At 52.4% G+C, this 17,825-nt stretch overlaps 1 protein-coding gene across 3 annotated transcripts in view; it reads left to right on the top strand.

The window, feature by feature from the left end:
• Positions 1-17,825, top strand: part of LOC142587318 (RNA pseudouridylate synthase domain-containing protein 1-like) — a 115,707-nt gene that overhangs the window by 91,705 nt on the left and 6,177 nt on the right. The gene's annotated exons all lie outside the window — the stretch shown is intronic.

Genomic DNA, 17,825 nt, shown 5'->3' on the forward strand with positions numbered 1-17,825 from the left:
ATAACTTAATGCCGAGCATCTGTGCTCGTCGGTGTTTATTTGGGACGGTGACCAATGTTTACCATAGAGACTTACAGGCCACCGAGCCCGGCGGACTAACGAAGATTATGCCCAAGGGGGTGTCACATGCTCGTTACAACTGTTGCCCCCAGTTTGTTTTTTCGATACAAACAAAATACATCGAGGCTCAATGTAAAATAAGATCCCGTCTGGTCGAGGCTCTGCCGCAAGGTCGATGGCGCCTGTTAGCCAGGCGAGTATTGCTCCGGCGGCCTCCGCGGTCGAGTACTTTGCCTGGGCACCGGTGTTGACGGGCCAGGTGAGGCAACAGCGAATGCTGCCTGAGCCAGCCTTGCTCCATTTGGGGGGTCCACAGTGGTCCACTTGACAGTGGTGCCGGACTTGACACCGGGCCAACGGGCGCCGCAACACTGACAACACTTGCGCCTCCGAGGTGGGCGGTGCTTCGCTGGAAGCGACCGATGTTGTTGCTGGTCCTCCTGCGGGCTGGACTTCTAAAGCGGCAGTTGAGGCTGCTAGCCAGGTTTCGAGGTGAGGCCTAACATGGGTCGGCGTGCCGGTGCCACGTGGTCCAGGCCTGCTTGCCGACGAGTAGCGATGAGGCGCTGGCAGGAGACACCACATGTACGGCAGACCAGGGTGGGCCAGGACGGAAGATCCTGGCGAAGACTGGAGGTCCCGACTCCGGCAAAGGCCCGGGACGGTATCCTTGGTCAGCAGGCAGCTTCTGCTTCAGCTGCTTCAGGAGCGCTGTGGATTGCAGGTCCGGATGCAGAACGTCCAAGGGTGTCTTGACCATCCGGCCTAGCAGGACCTCACAGGGAGCATGGCTAGTAACATCGTGGGGCGTGGTCCGGTACTGGAGCAGTATCCGGGCAACTTGCGTCTGGAAATCTCTAGCCTGGCTCTTCTTGAGCTTGTCCTTGATGGTCTGCACCACCCGCTTGGCTGCATCGTTTGAAGCAGGGTGGTATGGTGGAACCATCATCCGGCAGATTCCATTCTTCGTCAGCCAGACCAGATACTCTGTGCTAGGGAAAGCAGGACCATTGTCGGACACGATGACGTCCGAGAATCTCTGGGCGGCGAACGCCTGTCGCAGCGCAGCAATAGTAGAGCCTGCTGTGGAGCAGTCACGGGCTGAACCTCCACCCACTTCTAAAAGGCGTCTACCACCACCCAATCCCTCACCCAATCTGCTCTTTTCTTATCCCTTCACGTTACACCTACCATTTGTAGCAAGTATGTGACGCCCCCTCGGGCATAATCTTGGTTCGCCCGCCAAGCTAAGTGGCCTGCTAAAGCTCTGCAGGCAACATTGGTCACCGCACCACAATAAACACCGACGAGCACGGCTGCGAGCGTCCGTCAATCGGAGGGTGCCACAAGCCCTCCCTTGTTCACGACACGGGGTGTATCGTGACACTGGCGACGAGGATGGGATCCTCATGACACTGGCGACGAAGATGGGATCCTCGTGACAACCCGCCGTGGTTGCTCAGTGGCTATAATGTTGGGCTGCTGAGCACGAGGTCGCGGGATCGAATCCCGGCCACGGCGGCCGCATTTCGATGGGGGCGAAATGCGAAAATACCCGTGTGCTTAGATTTAGGTGCACGTTAAAGAACCCCAGGTGGTCAAAATTTCCGGAGTCCTCCACTACGGCGTGCCTCATAATCAGAAAGTGGTTTTGGCACGTAAAACCCCAAATATTATTAGGGATCCTCGTGACGCTGGCGACGAGGATGGCGACGAGTACCCACGGAGCGTTCCACGCCGCCGCGAGCGGCGAAACACCGCCCCCCGTTGCTGTCGCCATGCCGCTGTACGGAAGGCTCGAGCCGTTCGAGGGAGATGGGTCCGCCTGGCAAATTTACGAGGAGCAAGTCCACGTGTTCTTCCGGGCAAACGACACACCCGAGGCCAAACAGCGGGACATTTCCCTGGCCAGCTGCGAAACCCGTGTCTTCAGCCTCTTGCTCGACCTTCTGAAGCCAGCCACGCCGCCCGTTAAGACGCTGGGTGAGCTGCTTGCCATACTGCGCTCGCATTTTAACCCAGCACCGTCCACACTAATGGAGCGTTTCCGCTTCAACAACCGGAGCCGCCGGGAAGAAGAGACCCTCGGGCAATTCGTTGCTGCGCTACGAGGGTTAGCGAGTGCCTGCGCCTTCGGGGACCAGCTGGACTCGCTGCTCCGGGACCGTTTCGTCTGTGCAATCAACAACCCCGCCATGCAGACGCGACTCCTGGAGCTTCCCGACCCCTCGCTGGACGACGCCGTGAAGGTAGCGCTGGCAGTGGAAGCTGCCGCAAAGGACGCCGGCGAGATTTCCCGTGCGACTGGCTCACCGTCGGCGGAAGCGGCGGTCAACAAGTTCGCGACAAAGGGCGGTACCTGCGGTCGCTGTGGTGGTGCCCACTCCCCCTCACAGTGCCAGTTTTCTCGAGCACAATGCTTTACGTGCGGGAAAACTGGGCACCTGGCACGTCTATGCCTAAGGGGGAGGACGAACAGCAAACAGCAGCAGCAGCCTGATTCAAGCCCAGGTACCAGACAAGCCCGCGGCCAGGGTAGCCGTCGCAAGCGTATGCGGCGTAGGCGTGTGGCAGCAAGCTCAAGTTCTTCCTCGGCCAGGCTCCACGTTGTGGCCGAGGACCCGCCGATTTTCGACATGTGGCACACAGGCTTTGTACCGTCGTCTGTGCCGCCATACATGCGGACCGTCGAAATCTGCGGGCACCCCATTTCCATGGAGCTGGACACAGGGTGTCTGTAATGGCCGGGAAGCTCTTCAAGCGTGCTTTCCCCGGCTTGTCCGTCGAGGCTTCGGGCGTGATGCTGCGCAGCTCCTCTGGGCAACTCTCCCAGGTCCAGGGTCAGGCACAGGTCAGCATTCGCTTTGGCGACAGGGAGGCAACCCTTCCCCTTTACTTAACGAAGGGGTCGTCGCCGACGCTGCTGGGCCGAAACTGGATTCATGCACTGGGAATTCGTCTGCCAGAGTACCCGGAAGCCAGCCTGCATATGGTGCAGAGCTGCCAAATCTGCCAGGATCATCAGCGAGCCTCGCGTAATGTGGAAAGTACCCCCTGGCCGTTCCCACAGAGACCCTGGTCCTGCCTACATGTGGATTTTGGGGGCTCTGGTGGTGGTGGCGGAGCAGCCTCCCTGCGCTTGGAGGACCTGCAGAGCCAGCTCGAGGAACAGCGGGAGCTGGCATCGGCACGGCTGCTGGAGCTGGAGCAGCTTCAACATGACCACAAGGAGGCCCTGAAGACGATGGAACGGCTGCGGCTAGAGCTGCGGTCGCTGCCCGAGAGCCTGGTGGTGAGCACGGCCAAGTACAAATGCCTGCAGAGGCAGTTCTCCGTGCTGTACAACGAGAGCATGCAACTAAAGACTCAGCTGGACGAGTGTCGCTCCTTGCTGTCGAAAGCCAAAAACTCACACCTTCGCCACATTGAGCAGATGGAAAGCGAGGAGCTGGTTGTCCAGAAGAAGCTTCGCTCGGAGGTCATTCGCCTAGAGGACAACATCGCGCAGATTCGTCGAGAGTACGAGAATCTACGCATTGAGTTTGAGGCGTCGTCGATGTCCAGCGAGCAGGTTCAGCCAATCAACCGGGAGATGCGGCACATTATATCGAGCCTGCAGAGCCGCAACAGTCAGCTCAAGAGCGAGGTCTCCCGCAGCAAGCGCAAGCTGCGCGAGGCCCAATCAGAGACGCTGAAACAGAAGCTGGCTGCTGACCAAGGGTGCCGTCCCGGGCTTTTGGCAGAGTCGGGAGCTCCAGTTTTCGCCAGGAACTTCTGTTCTGGCCCACCCTGGTCTGCCGGGCAGGTGGTGTCTCCTGCCAGCGCCTCATCGCTGCTCGTCTGCATGCCAGGTGGGGCCATGTGGCACAGACACGCCGACCATGTCAGGCCTCGCCTCGGGACCTGGCCAGCACCCTCGACTGCCACTCCCGAGTTCCAGCCCGCAGGAGGACTAGCGGCAGCACCAGTCGCTTCCAGCGGAGTACCACCTACCTCGGAAGCGGAAACCGTAGCCAGTGGTGCGGAACCCGTTGGACCGTTGTCGAGCCCAGCACCACTCGCAAGGCCGACCACTACGAACCCTCCGGACGGAGCAAGGCTGGCTCAGGCAGCACCCGGCGTTGCCACACCCGACCCGTCAACACCGGTGCTCAGGCGGAGTACTCGACGGCGGAGGCCACCAGACCGTTACTCTCCGGGATAGCAGGCACCGTCGACCCAGCTAGGGTGGAGGCAGAGCCTCATAGTGTGGACATGGACGTTTGTTTTTCATTTAACAAACAAACTGGGGGTAAGGGGGTGTAGCAAGTATGTGACGCCCCCTCGGGCATAATCTTGGTTCGCCCGCCAAGCTCATTGGCCTGCTAAAGCTCGGCTGGCAACATTGGTCACCGCAGCACAATAAACACCGACGAGCACGGCTGCTCGCCGGTCAGTCATCGTTCAGCACCACCACGCTGCGGAGCGTCCGTCTATCGGAGGGTGCCACAAGCCCTCCCTTGTTCACGACCCGGGGTGGTCGTGACACCATTCTTCTTTCCATTGCTCGTTGTGTCGTCCTCAATTTAAGTAGAACCCTTTTCGTAAGCCTCCAGGTTTCTGCCCCGGACGTGAGTACTTGTAAGACACAGCTGTTATAAACTTTTCTCTTGAGGGATAATGGCAACCTGCTGTTCATGATCTGAGTATGCCTGCCAAACGCACGCCAGCCCATTCTTATTCTTCTGATTATTTCAGTCTCATGATCTGGATCCGCAGTCACTACCTGTCCTAAGTAGATGTATTCCCTTGCCACTTCCAGTGCCTCGCTACCTATCGTAAACTGCTGTTCTCTTCCAAGACTGTTAAACATTACTTTAGTTTTCTACAGATAAATTTTTAGACCCACCCTTCGGCTTTGCCTCTCCAGGTCAGTGAGCATGCATTGCAGTTGGTCCCCTGAGTTACTAAGCAAGGCAATATCATCAGCGAATCGCAAGTTACTAAGGTATTCTCCATTAACTCTTATCCACAATTCTTCCCAATCCAGGTCTCTGAATACCTCCTGTAAACACGCTGTGAATAGCATTGGAGAGGTATCTCCCTGCCTGACGCCTTTCTTTATTGGGATTTTGTTGCTTTCTTTATGGAGGACTACGGTGGCTGTGGAGCCGCTATAGATACCTTTCAGTATTTTTACATACGGCTCGTCTACACCCTGATTCCGCAATGCCTCCATGACTGCTGAGGTTTCGACTGAATCAAACGCTTTCTCGTAATCAATGAAAGCTATATATAAAAGTTGGTTATATTCCGCACATTTTTCTACCACCTCATTGATAGTGTGAATATGGTCTATTGTTGAGTAGCCTTTACGGAATCGTGCCTGGTCCTTTGGTTGACGGAAGTCCAAGGTGTTCCTGATTCTATTTGCGGTGCAGCAGGATGGCTCCCACGGCTTACGGTGAAGCACCTCCAGCCAGGATGACAGGCTTTGCCGGATCAAAGCGTACCATTACTGGATCATTGCTGATTAGCTCCTTGCTATGCTGGAAGGCCACGTCCTGCTCCTTTATCCAGATCTACTGCTGTCCATCTCGAAGCAGAAGATGGAGCGGTTGTAGATGCGCTGACAGGTTTGGCAGGAAACTCTTGTAGAAGTTGATGAGGACAATGTAAGCTCCTTCTTGTTCTGAGGGTTAGGCGCCTTGAGCACAGCATCAACCTTGTGGGGGCCATGGCTTGGTTGCCTGGGCAATGACATGTCCCAGGTACCCAACACTTGGGGCCAGGAAAACACACTTTTCCTGCTTGAGCTTGAGACTGATGTCATGCAGGATGTTGTGCAGGTTCTGCAGGTGGTCCCCATCATCGGTAGCAGTAACCAGGATGTCGTGCAAGTACACCGCCACGTGCCTCATGCCCCTGAAGAGGTTGTCCATCTCGCTCAGAAAAATGGATGGGGCTAAGGCCACGACATAGGGGGAAGTGTGCTTGCTGGAAGAGCCCCAGAGTTTTCGATATTGAGACATACTTGTGTGCAGCATCCTCAAGCACCAGCTGCTGATAAGCGTCTCAGAGGTCGAGCTTCGTAAACTTTGGTCCCCTAGACAACGCTCACAAGAGATCGTCAATCTGGGGCAGTGTTGTGCACTATTGCCATTCACAGGGGGGGGGGGGGAATGCCACCCCTGCGACATGCAGTTGTCACTGGCAACATTCTACGGCAACACTTTACGCTACGATTCTTCACACCTGTCAGCAGCCAATCTAGCCTGTTCACGCCGGAGTGAACGTCTGTACAAGGCTATGCTTCTTGTCACCTGTCAGCCGCACAAACTGGCATTACCACGTCAGGATCGGGGTCAGCGTGCGTTCCCCCTACTTTTCACTGTTTATGTCCAGTAATGTGCGTGCGTTTCCAACCGGGCTCACCGAAAAGGGCACCAGCTCACCGATACCATCAGCTCATCGGTGCCGGGATTGGTATCCTGACGCCGGATTGGTGGAAACCATCAACAATGACGACGCAGGCATAAAAAGCGGGTCTAGACAGCTCATGTCCGACTCACACTTTTTCCAAAAGTGTGACTCGGACATGCTAAGAAGCTACCATAGTTTGCTCCAATAGTTGGAACCGTTTTGTAATCTCAACCATGTACGTTTTCGAATATATTCCTTTTCTTCATTCTCTTAAACGTTGCTCGGAACCCTTTCTCCCGGTACCTGGCACGGTATCATCTATAGAAACTTCGTCGGCCACACGGATCCTCGACTTCGCAACAGTGGTAGTCAGCTGTCAGATTGACCTCACGGAACTTGCGAGGTGTTGACCGTCGCAACAATGTGTACTTGTCGACGGTATCGACGGAGTTGATGGTAACCTTGAAATCCCCACAGATTCTGACACTGCGGTCTCGCTTGAGAACTGGTATAATGGAAGCGGTCCATTCAGACGTCTTGATGCGCACCAGGATGCCTTGTCGCTGTAACCGTTGCAGCTCCTGGGTGACCCCGTCCTTCAGGGCGAATAGCAGTGGGCGAGGCTTCAAAAAACGAGGGCGGGCTCCCTCAGGTACATAGATGCCAGCCGTCGTGCTGGCGAATTCGCCCACCCCTGGCTGGAACAGGGACTTGAACTCGGTCAGGAAGCTTCCAACGTCTTTCACCATATGCAGGACGGCTTCTTGGTACTGCGGCAGCGAACATCCAGTGCATGAATCCAGTTTCGGCCCAGCAGCATCGGCAACGACCCCTTGGTTATGTAAACGGGAAGGATTGCCTCCCTGTCACCAAAGCGAACGCTGACCTGGGTCTGACTCTGGACCTGGGAGAGCTGTGCGGAGTAGCTGCGCTGCCCGATGCCAGAAGCCTCGACGGACACGCATGTACCGCAGCGCAGACAACGGAATAAGGCCTAAGAGCCACGTGTCGAAAAACGGTGGGTCCTCCGCCATGGTGTGGAGCGTAGCCACTGGGGAACTAGAGCCTGCTGCCGTGCGTCTCCACCGCGTGCCCTTACGACGGCTACCCTGGCCGTCGTAAGGGCTTGTGTAGAACCTAGGCTTGAACCAGGCTGCTGCTGCTGGTGTCCGCTGTTCGTCCTCCCCCTTTGGCATACCCGTGCCAGGTGACCAGTTTTCCCGAACGTGAAGCATTGTGCTTGAGAGAACTGGCACTGTGAGGATGAGCGAGCACCAGCACAACGACTGCAGGTACTGTCCTTTGTCGCCAACTTGTTGACCGCCGCTTTCACGGACAGTGAGCCGGTTGCACGTGCAATCTCACCGGCGTCCTTGGCCACAACTTCCATCACTAGCGCTGCCTTCACAGCGTCGTCCAGCGAGTGGTCGAGTAGCTCTAGAAGTCACGTCTGCATAGCGGGGTTGTTTATGCCGCAGACGAAAGTGTCACGGAGCACTGAGTCCAGCTGGTCCCCGAAGGCGCAGGCACTCGCTAATCCTCATAGTGCCGCGACGAACTGCCCAAGAGAACTCTCCTTCATGGCGGCTTGAGTTATTGAAGCGGAAACGCATCATTAGTGTGGACGGTGCCGCGCTGAAATGCGAGTGCAGTATGGTGAGCAGCTCACTCAGCGTCTTAACATTCGGTGTGGCTGGTTTGAGGAGGTCGAACAGGAGACTGAGGACGCGGGTCCTGCAGATGACCAGGAAAATGTCCCGCTGTTTGGCCTCGGGTTTGTCGTTTGTTCGAAAGAACACGTGGACGTGCTCCTCGTAGACTGGTCGGGCGGACCCATCTCCCTCGAACGGCTCGAGCCTTCCGTACTGTGGCATGGTGGCAGGAATGGGAGGAGGTGTTATGCTGCTCACGGCGGCGTGGGTCGATACGTGGGCACTCACCGCCACTGTCACGATCCACCCCAGTTTCATGAATAAGCGTGGTTTGAGGCTCTCTACGTTAGAGTTACACTCCGCAGCGTCGTGGTGATGAACCATGGCTGACCGCCAAGCAGCTGTGCTCGTCGGTGTTTATTTGGTGTGGTGACCAATGTTGTCCACCCAGCCTGGCAGGCCACCGAGCCTGGCGGGCTAACGAAGAATATGCTCGAGGAGGTGTGAGATGCTCGTTATAGAAGTCTACTGTATAATTGTTATCGCAAGTAGAATTTTTGCATCTGTCAGCCGATTGTCCATGTGTACTTTTTGATTTTTGATACATGATTGTATTTCCTTTTTCTAAACATATGCGAGTTTTATTGTAAACGGTGGCAGATAAAAGGTAAATTAAGATCGGTTGACAGGCCTGCTGCGAATCTCCTCCATTGTTAGACTGTAGACCGGCTTTTCTCGATACCTGATCTGCTCTTCTTTTGTGCATGTGTACTATGGTGTTGATTGCTGTTGTCGCTCCTGGTGCTTTTTGCAATTTACTGCACCTGAATGTTTTCTGTTCATTGGCTCATTTCCAGATAAAAGTTTCCGCCAGTCCTTTTATCTGCCCTTCTGCTGTTGCATGTCACTTCGCGCTCTGCGCCATGAAGTTTTGACAAGTAAACCACTTTTACGCTTAGGTCATACCTGCCAACGTTTACGAGTTTATCATGAAATGACAGGTTGTTAGAAGTTATTTACAATTGTAGTATTGGCACGAATAATTTTACTGTTCATTTCTGTCATCCAGTTTAGGGGAAAATTAATTTCAGTTTTGGGTGCATTCGTTTACAAAGAATGCAAGTATAGACGCTGACCAATTTTTAAAGCCACATTTTTCTGACCGCAGCAGCCCCAGGCACTAACAGAGTTAATGTATAACGGCAACCAAAATCTCAGTTGCTGTTGCATGAATGTTTCTTGAATAAACATTATGACCATTTATATTTGTCTGTGGTACAGATTATTGATGTTACTATCTTGTTCACAGCATTCGTACAGAAGATCCGCAAATTTTAATGCAGTTAGCATTCGTTGTCTACTTTGGGCACTTTCAGTCTACCTAACATCCATGTCTTTTTTTGCGCTGTTTTAATTTTACTTTATATCTAGATACCTGTTCTATGACGATGCCGTCGTGGTTGTTTCTGTCTAAAGAATGTTCTTTGTGACAAAATAGATATTCTATAAAAGGCAGTGAGCACAGTGAACGGGGTTATTTTACAGGCGAGTTCCTATTAATGTGGACATACTTTTCCGCTAATATATCACAAGTTTCAAAAGAATAATTAACAAAAATTTATTAACTTTTTGATTAGTAGTTTGGGGGCAGTTATCTAAATGGCATATTTGGAGCCAGTGACATTTTCATGCACACCCATCTTTTAAAACTCTTGAAAATTGCGCCTACATTGAGATATTCATAACCAAATTCCAAAGTTCAGTCGAGGCATTATCGAGACTGAGCGTGTCCCACTGCACGTCAGACTGCAACACTCCGTAAAGAAAGAGCGTAGGTTTAGGCATGATGGTATTCCTTAATGTTTAGGTGTTTAGCTCATGAAAAGGGACGAGAGACAGAAGTACGATTCGGACACAGTGCTAAACTTCCAACAATTGTTTTATTCTACGAAGCGGTAGACATATATATAGGTAACAGACAATGGCGTACACATGCACATACTATGTACTGGTTTCTAATCAAATGAGACAGCAACGAGACATGTGTAATGAAAAGTTAAGATGATATCGAAGATGAAAAAGTGACCACGCATACGAAATTTTTTTTTTGTAATTGCACGATTAAAATGCTATCTCCATCAAGCCACTCTCTGTGTCTCGTTTAAAAAATCGAATTCTTTTTTGAAAGATCGCTAGTTTGGGGAACGCTTGTGTTAGCGCGCCTTCGATCGGAAGAGGAAGAGAAAGAGAATTCAGAGAATTCCACAAACAGATAGCTCGTGGCAAAGCTGACTGATTATATGCATCCGTGTTTCCGTAGATGCGAGTGAAACTTGACTAATTATTCAGTGATTGTGATATACAACTTGCATGTTCCAGAAGCGAATACGATGACTTCATTTGATGAACATATTTATGGAACATATTATTTATGGAACATATTTATGGATGAACATATTTAACGACAGCAATGCCAGGTCACGACTACTCCTTAGTGCAGGAAGTGAAAGGTCAAATTTGATTCGAGTTATGCTTGACTGTCCATCGTAATTGCAAAGAATGAATCGACTAGCTCGGTTTTGGCTGGCTTCTAACATGCAGAATAAATATTCATGATGATCCGCGAACTCAAGCTGCGAGCGGTCGAAAGTCAGGAACGTTAATTTGCGGATGTTAGACGGGGATTTACGTAGGTTGCGACAAATGTATCTTAGTGTTTTTGAAGCATTGACGCATATGGTTCTTATATGAGAGTCCCAGGAAAGATCTGGGGCGAGATTAACGCCAAGATATTTGTAGAGTGAAGCTTCCGTTATTGGATCCGTATTTATGTAATAAGAAAAACTTGATTTAATGTGCTTGCGTGTGAAAGTCATTACTTTGCATTTAGATGAATTAAGTGTCATTTTCCTGGTGTTGCACCAGTCACGTTGAAGGTTGTGGGGAATCCGACGGGGCATTGCGCGGACGCACTTACCGGTTCTGCCGTCCCTACGCCTCACTCCCTCCAAACCAGTTGTCAGCGGTGGCGCTCCGCTCGCGATGGGTCACGGTGAGGGCAGGGCTAACCCTGGCGGCGACTCTCGTGGTGCCAGCGTGTCTTTTCTCCCTTGGGAGTGCGTCGGGTACGTACATGCTTCCTCTTGTCCGCCGACACCTTTGTGACTAGGACTAAGCTCACGCACAGTGCCTTTGCCCGTGCGGGGAGCGCGTACCTCGTGTTGATCTTGTCCCGACGCTAAGCCGAAGAACGGGTGCTCGCGCGAGGTCGTACCACGCCGAGCCGCGCTTATCAGAAGCCCAAGCCGAAGAAGATTGCCCAAGCTCTCGCGAGTTGGCCCGTTGGCTGTCGCGAGAGGAGGTGGCATAGTCGCCGGGACTTTTTCTAGCGGCGTGTCCCAGCTTGGCGGGGGGAGCTCTCGCAGCGACGTGCTGTAGGCACCCCTGACGGTATCTTCCGCCCTTGGTGTGGGACCACTTTCGTTCCCCGCCGCCCCGGGACCGGGTGTTTGTGCAGTGTCCGGTGTCGCCGGATACAATGAACGGTATCAGTTAACAATACTGTGTTCTTGCATGCTTGGCTCGGTAGCCCCTTGTGGCCTGAGCGCTCGCGCAGCAGCACTAGAGGCGATGACGGACGTGGACCTGGGGCTCGCTAAGCTCGAACCCATGGTGGTCGGTACTCCTGTGAGAATGGAAGACCCCACAAGGTCAAATGATGAATGATGGTAATTGCTGGTAATTGGTCCGTATATTATACAGTCATCGGCAAAAATTCGCGTGCAAGAGATATTGTCGGCCAGATCGTTTATGTAGATTAGAAGAAGCAGTGGTCCTAATACACTGCCCTGCAGTACACTGGAAGTTTCGAGGTGAGGAGTGATGCAAAATCGTTTGCAATGGTAAATTGCTGACGATTAGGTAGAAAGTAACGGATCCAAGATAGCGTTAAACAGCATAATATGAGAGCAGTTAATTTGGAAATTAAATGGCAGTGAGCCACACGGTCGAAAGCCTTAGAAAAGTCGAGAAAGATACGATCTGTTGGAAGGTTATGGTCCATGTGGGAATGTATGTCAGTAGTGAACTCTAATAAATGTGTCTCGCACGATAAACCTTTCCTGAAGCCATGCTGATTAGTAAAGAAAAAAATATTCGATTCAAGATGTTATATATGAGATGCTATAATATGATCGAGCATTTTGCAGCATATGAGCGTTAATGAAATAGTAGCTTTCACCGGAATTTCTGCTGCCACTTTTGTACACGGGTACCACTTCAGCAATTTTCCAATCAGAAGGAAGCTGGCCGGATGGTAATGACTGACAAATCACCGATGGTAGCACAATTAAATCTCGATACAGCAAGTTGGTAAAATCTGCAATTTGCTTCATTATATTGAAATTTCATTGTATTGAAATTCTATCTTTTATCCAAATAGTCGCCGATCGAATTTTCTTACGGAATGGGGCCGCAACATTTATTTATATTCGTTAATTAGTAATATATTATTATAATGTCAGTATTATATAATATTATTTATTCATAAAATTAATTTTTATTTATTATTGGGCAATCAAAATAAGCAAATTTGAATAAAAAGATCATTTTGTTGAATTTGAGAGCCAGCGGCGAAACGTACAGTTCTGTGCCGTGTCACCGATAGCTTCAAATCTCCGGTATGAAGCGAAGAGCCGTACTTTCGCGTCTACTCTGCCACCGTGGCTGATATTGGCACCCGCAGTGGGATGACGCTATCATGAAAAGTGCTGGCAATGGGAAGCTTGCTTAATGCGTCTCTGAAACTCAAGATTTCCAGCACTAAACGCGCGAGAGGCAGTGCACGATGCCGCGCTATCTCAGCTTGCCCAATCTTTGTAGATGCGGCAGACTATCTCTAAACATGGGGCACGGGCTCCGTAGGCACTTAGCCACACTGAAAGGCATGTGCAGCCACAGCTGCACTAGAAAAAAAGGACGCATGCCAATCTGCCCCCACTCCCACCCTCTCCCACACTTGAACGCGTTACCGTGACCTTACTGACTTTCCCCTTGCTTGCGCAGGGAGATGGTGCCCATCGAGCCACCATCCTTTTCGCCTCACCATCACACGTTTTCACTCTCACATAAAGCGTACAGCGCGCGGGGCACGATATGATCTTATCGCACTTTGACTTGATACGGAGCATCACACAGCTCCGGTTTGGCGATTGCTCTTGGTCGTGTGATTTGAGAGGAGCGTTCGCAAGCAGCCGCATGTTATTAAATCATTTGACCATCTGTTGCATTGGCAGAATTTTTCATTGTCTTGGTATTCCGCCATGGCGGCAGTAAAATTTAGTTACAGGGAAATTGTGTATAGATATATTTTGTTATATTGAGGTTCAACATACATAATGCCACTAGGTGTCACGAGCCAGCGCTGAGAAAGAAGTGACTGGAACGCGCGCTCGGCAAGAGGTGGGCGCTGAAGAAGAAGTAGACGCTGAGGAGGCCGGTTTGAGTTTTTGTACGCCATCTTGTAGAACTGTCTGTCTCGTCGACGCCGGGTACATCTTTAATTGTCTTTTCGTGACAAAACTGGTGGAGGTGCGGGGTACGCTTCATTCGATGCCACGAACCCCTCCTGGTAGCAGGAGTACCAGCCCCATACTAGTGGACACCCCTGTTCACCGGGCCAGCAGGAGAATCCGAGGATTGCCTCCCGAGCTTGACCATCTCTCCTCAGCAACATCGACGCCCCCACGGACCAATATGGAAGGAACATCGACCACTCTATCGACCGTTATGCAAGGTACGGCCACAATGGCAACTCAGTACCTGCTACAGAATCTCCGAGTGCCGGAAGTGTTCCACGGGGATGTCTTCGAGGATGTTGAAGACTGGTTAGCCCAGTTTGAGCGCGTGGCCGAGATAAACGAATGGAGCGACGCGGCCAAGTTGAGAAACGTCTACTTGAGCTTGGAGGACGGTGCTCGCACTTGGTACGAGAACCGAGAAGGGCTCCTCAAGTCGTGGCTCGAGTTCCGCCGTGCCTTGCTGGAGACATACACCAATGCTGATCGCCGCGAACGAGCCGAACGGACACTCCAATCCCGAATTCATCTGCCGAATGAGAGCGTGACGTCGTACCTAGAGGATATGACGCGCCTCCTTCGTCGGGTTGACCCTACCATGTCAGAGAATAAGAAGCTGCGCCATCTGATGCGGGGAGTTAAAGAACAGCTATTTGCTGGTCTGGTTCGAAGCCCGCCGAAGACCGTGGCTGAATTCTTAACTGAAGCCACCACGATGGAGAAGATGCTACACCAGCGCTCAGCTTTCTATGAAAGGCAAATGAACGCTACTTTAGCTTCGGACCAGCGCGCAGCTACGTATGACAGGCATACGAATGCTGCTTCACTGACGGACGCGGTTGCCTTTGGAAATCTGGACGTTCTCCGAGACCTTATCCGCTCTATGGTGCGTGATGAGCTTCAACGGCTCAGCTGCCCGCCTCAGCCCACGCTCGGTTCCATTTCTGCCCTCGTGAGAAGTGAAGTGCAGCAAGCGATCCAAGGTCCCGTTCGAAGCAGCAATGGGCCGCCTGTGACAGCACAGTTGCAGCGGCCGTCGTATGCGGAAGTTTTGGGGCGAGTCCCTGTCCGCGCTCCGACCCACTTCATCCCCGCCACGTCTTACGCCGCATCATACGTCCCGCCGCTTCCATCAGTACAACCGATCCAACGTATGGAGGATCGGCGCCCGCTTGAAAGGAAATCTGACGTCTGGCGTACCCCGGACAGAAGGCCTCTGCGCTATCACTGTGGAAAAGCCGGTCACGTATACCGTGAGTGTCCATACCGCCGCCTCGGACTGCAAGGTTTTGCCGCGGATTCACCAAGGCCCAGATATGGCGAAAGGCCTAGGGCGATTGAAGACTACCTGAACCAGCAGCGTATGCCACTGTTCCCGCGGCGGCAGTCGCGCTCGCCGTCCCCCAGGCGATCTTCCTCAGCTGCTAGAAGCCCTCCAATGGCAGCGCAAAGACGATCGCCAAGCCCTCGCCGGGAAAACTAAGAACAGCGACCTTCGGGGGCGAGGCCGCTGATAATCGCCCTTCCGAAGACCTCCCATCGACGCGAGCACGGTCTATTCAGCACGATTCAGCGACGACAGCAGCCAAACTCAGCGACAGACTCTCGCTAGACATACCTGTTGTGCTCGACGGCCGCCACATTAGTGCGTTATTGGACACGGGTGCCGACTACTCAATCTTGTGCGGAAAACTAGCGACGGAACTTCGAAAAGTCTTCACACCTTGGTCTGGAACGCAAATTCGTACTGCTGGCGGGCATATCGTAACACCGTTGGGCATGTGTACGGTCAGAGTACAAATTCGTGGGAGTACGTTTCCAGCCAGCTGCCTTGTACTCCGCGATTGTTCTCGGGACCTCTTCTTGGGCGTCGACTTTCTGCGGGAGTATGGTGCCATTATAGACCTCCGGGAGCGCACTGTGACTTTTTCGACAGAGAGAGCAGCGAACAGCCGCGACAATTGCCGACGTAACGCGCTTCGGGTTTATGCCGACAGTGTAACTTTACCACCACGCGCAATTGTCCTGGTAGCGGTCGTATGCGATGATCTGCGTGACGGCGAAGCTGTTTCAGAGGGCAATTCCTCCCTTATGCTGACTCATGGTGTATGTGCAGCCCGTAGTCTCATTATGCTTCGAGGGGGACATTCAGCGCTCCTCGTGACGAACTTCAGCCAGGAACATCGGCACCTGTTTCGTCGTACTACTATCGCTTTTGCTGAGCCATAGGAGACGTTGCTGAATGCTTTGCGTCTATGACAAAGGACAACCCAGCTCAGACACTCAGCATTATCGACATCAATTCAGACCTTTCGGAGGAAAAGCAAAAAAGCGCTGCGCGAGTTGCTACTTCGGTTCAAGGAGTGCTTCGCATCTTCTAAGGTATGCCAGACGCCCATCACGAGACACCGAATAATCACGTATGACGATTCTCGTCCCATACGACATCTGCCTTATCGCGTATCGGCGAAAGAGCGCGACGTGATTAATGCACAAGTGAAAGAAATGCTTGACGATGACGTCATACAACCATCCCAAAGCCCTTGGTCGTTGCCCGTGGTCCTCATTAAAAAGAAAGACGGAACGCTTTGATTCTGTGTTGACTATAAAAAGTTGAATAACGTCACAAAAAAAAAAAAGACGTTTATCCGCTCCTGCGGATGGATGATTCGTTAGATAGACTGCGGCGAACCAGATATTTTTCATTGGATATTGGCAAATCGAAGTTGACGAACGAGATCGCGAAAAAACCGCCTTTGTTACCCCGGATGGACTGTAGAATTTAAAGTACTTCCATTCGGCCTGTGTTCTGCACCGGCCACATTCCAGAGAATTATGGACACTGTTTTGACGGGTCTGAAGTGGCACATTTGTTTAGTATACCTAGATGACGTCGTCGTGTTTGCGGCGACCTTCGAAGAACATCTGAAGCGTTTAGAGGCGGTACTTGAGGCGCTCCGCTCCGCTAATGTCACACTAAAGCCAGAAAAGTGTCACTTCAGTTACAAAGAGTTGAAGTTTCTCGGTCATGTCGTGAACGCCGACGGCGTCCAGCCTGACCCAGACAAAACATCTGCTGTTGCTGCTGTTCTGACTCCTCGTGACAAGAAAGCAGTACGCCGCTTTCTCGGTCTGTGTGCGTACTATCGTCGCTTCATCGCTAATTTCTCCCGGATCATTGAACCACTCATACGCCTCACGCGAGAAGACACACCCTTCGTTTGGACGGATGAGCAGGACGGAGCTTTCACCGAGTTACGGCAGCGCCTGCAGGAATCACCCCTTCTCGCTCACTTTGACGAGGACACTGACACCGAGGTGCATACTGACGCAAGCAACATCGGTCTTGGCGCTGTACTCGTTCAACACCAGGAAGGCGTCGAGCGAGTGATCGCTTACGCCAGTCGCACCCTTTCACGTGCCGAGATCAACTACTCACCTCCGAGAAAGAGTGTCTAGCGGTTGTATGGGCCATCATGAAATCTCGGCCTTATCTCTACGGTCGCCCTTTCAAGGTGGTGACAGACCACCATTCCTTGTGTTGGTTAGCCAACTTACGAGACCCGTCCGGGCGACTTGCTCGATGTTACCATCGTCTACAAATCGGGTCGCAAACACGAAGATGTGGACACGTTGTCGCGCGCTCCCGACGAAACTTGCGATGATAAGGACATGGACGAAGACGGCGCATTCCTTGGGGCCCTCACCGCATCTGACCTGATCAGACGGCAGCGCGAAGACGCCGAAATACGCCCTCTCATCGATCACCTAGAAGGCAAGAATGCTACAATCCCAGGACACATTTCTCGCAGTCTCTCGACCTTCTGCCTCCGAAAGGGTGTCCTCTACAAGAAAAACTCGAGTGCCAGCGACAAAGAGTATCTATTGGTCGCACCTGCTACCCTCCGTGATGACATTCTCCTAGCCTGCCATGATGAGCCCACGTCTGGGCACTTGGGATTTTCACGTACGCTAGCAAGAGTACGCCAGACGTACTACTGGCCCAGACTTTCTACCATAGTGAAGCGTTACGTGCAAAGCTGCCGTGAGTGTCAACGCAGGAAATCACCGTCTTTGAAGCCTGGGGGGTTACTCCAACCCATCGCACCACCTAGCGCGCCGTTTGATCAAATCG

This window comes from Dermacentor variabilis, chromosome 7 (genome assembly GCF_050947875.1).
Source record: "Dermacentor variabilis isolate Ectoservices chromosome 7, ASM5094787v1, whole genome shotgun sequence".
NCBI classification, from domain to species: domain Eukaryota; kingdom Metazoa; phylum Arthropoda; class Arachnida; order Ixodida; family Ixodidae; genus Dermacentor; species Dermacentor variabilis.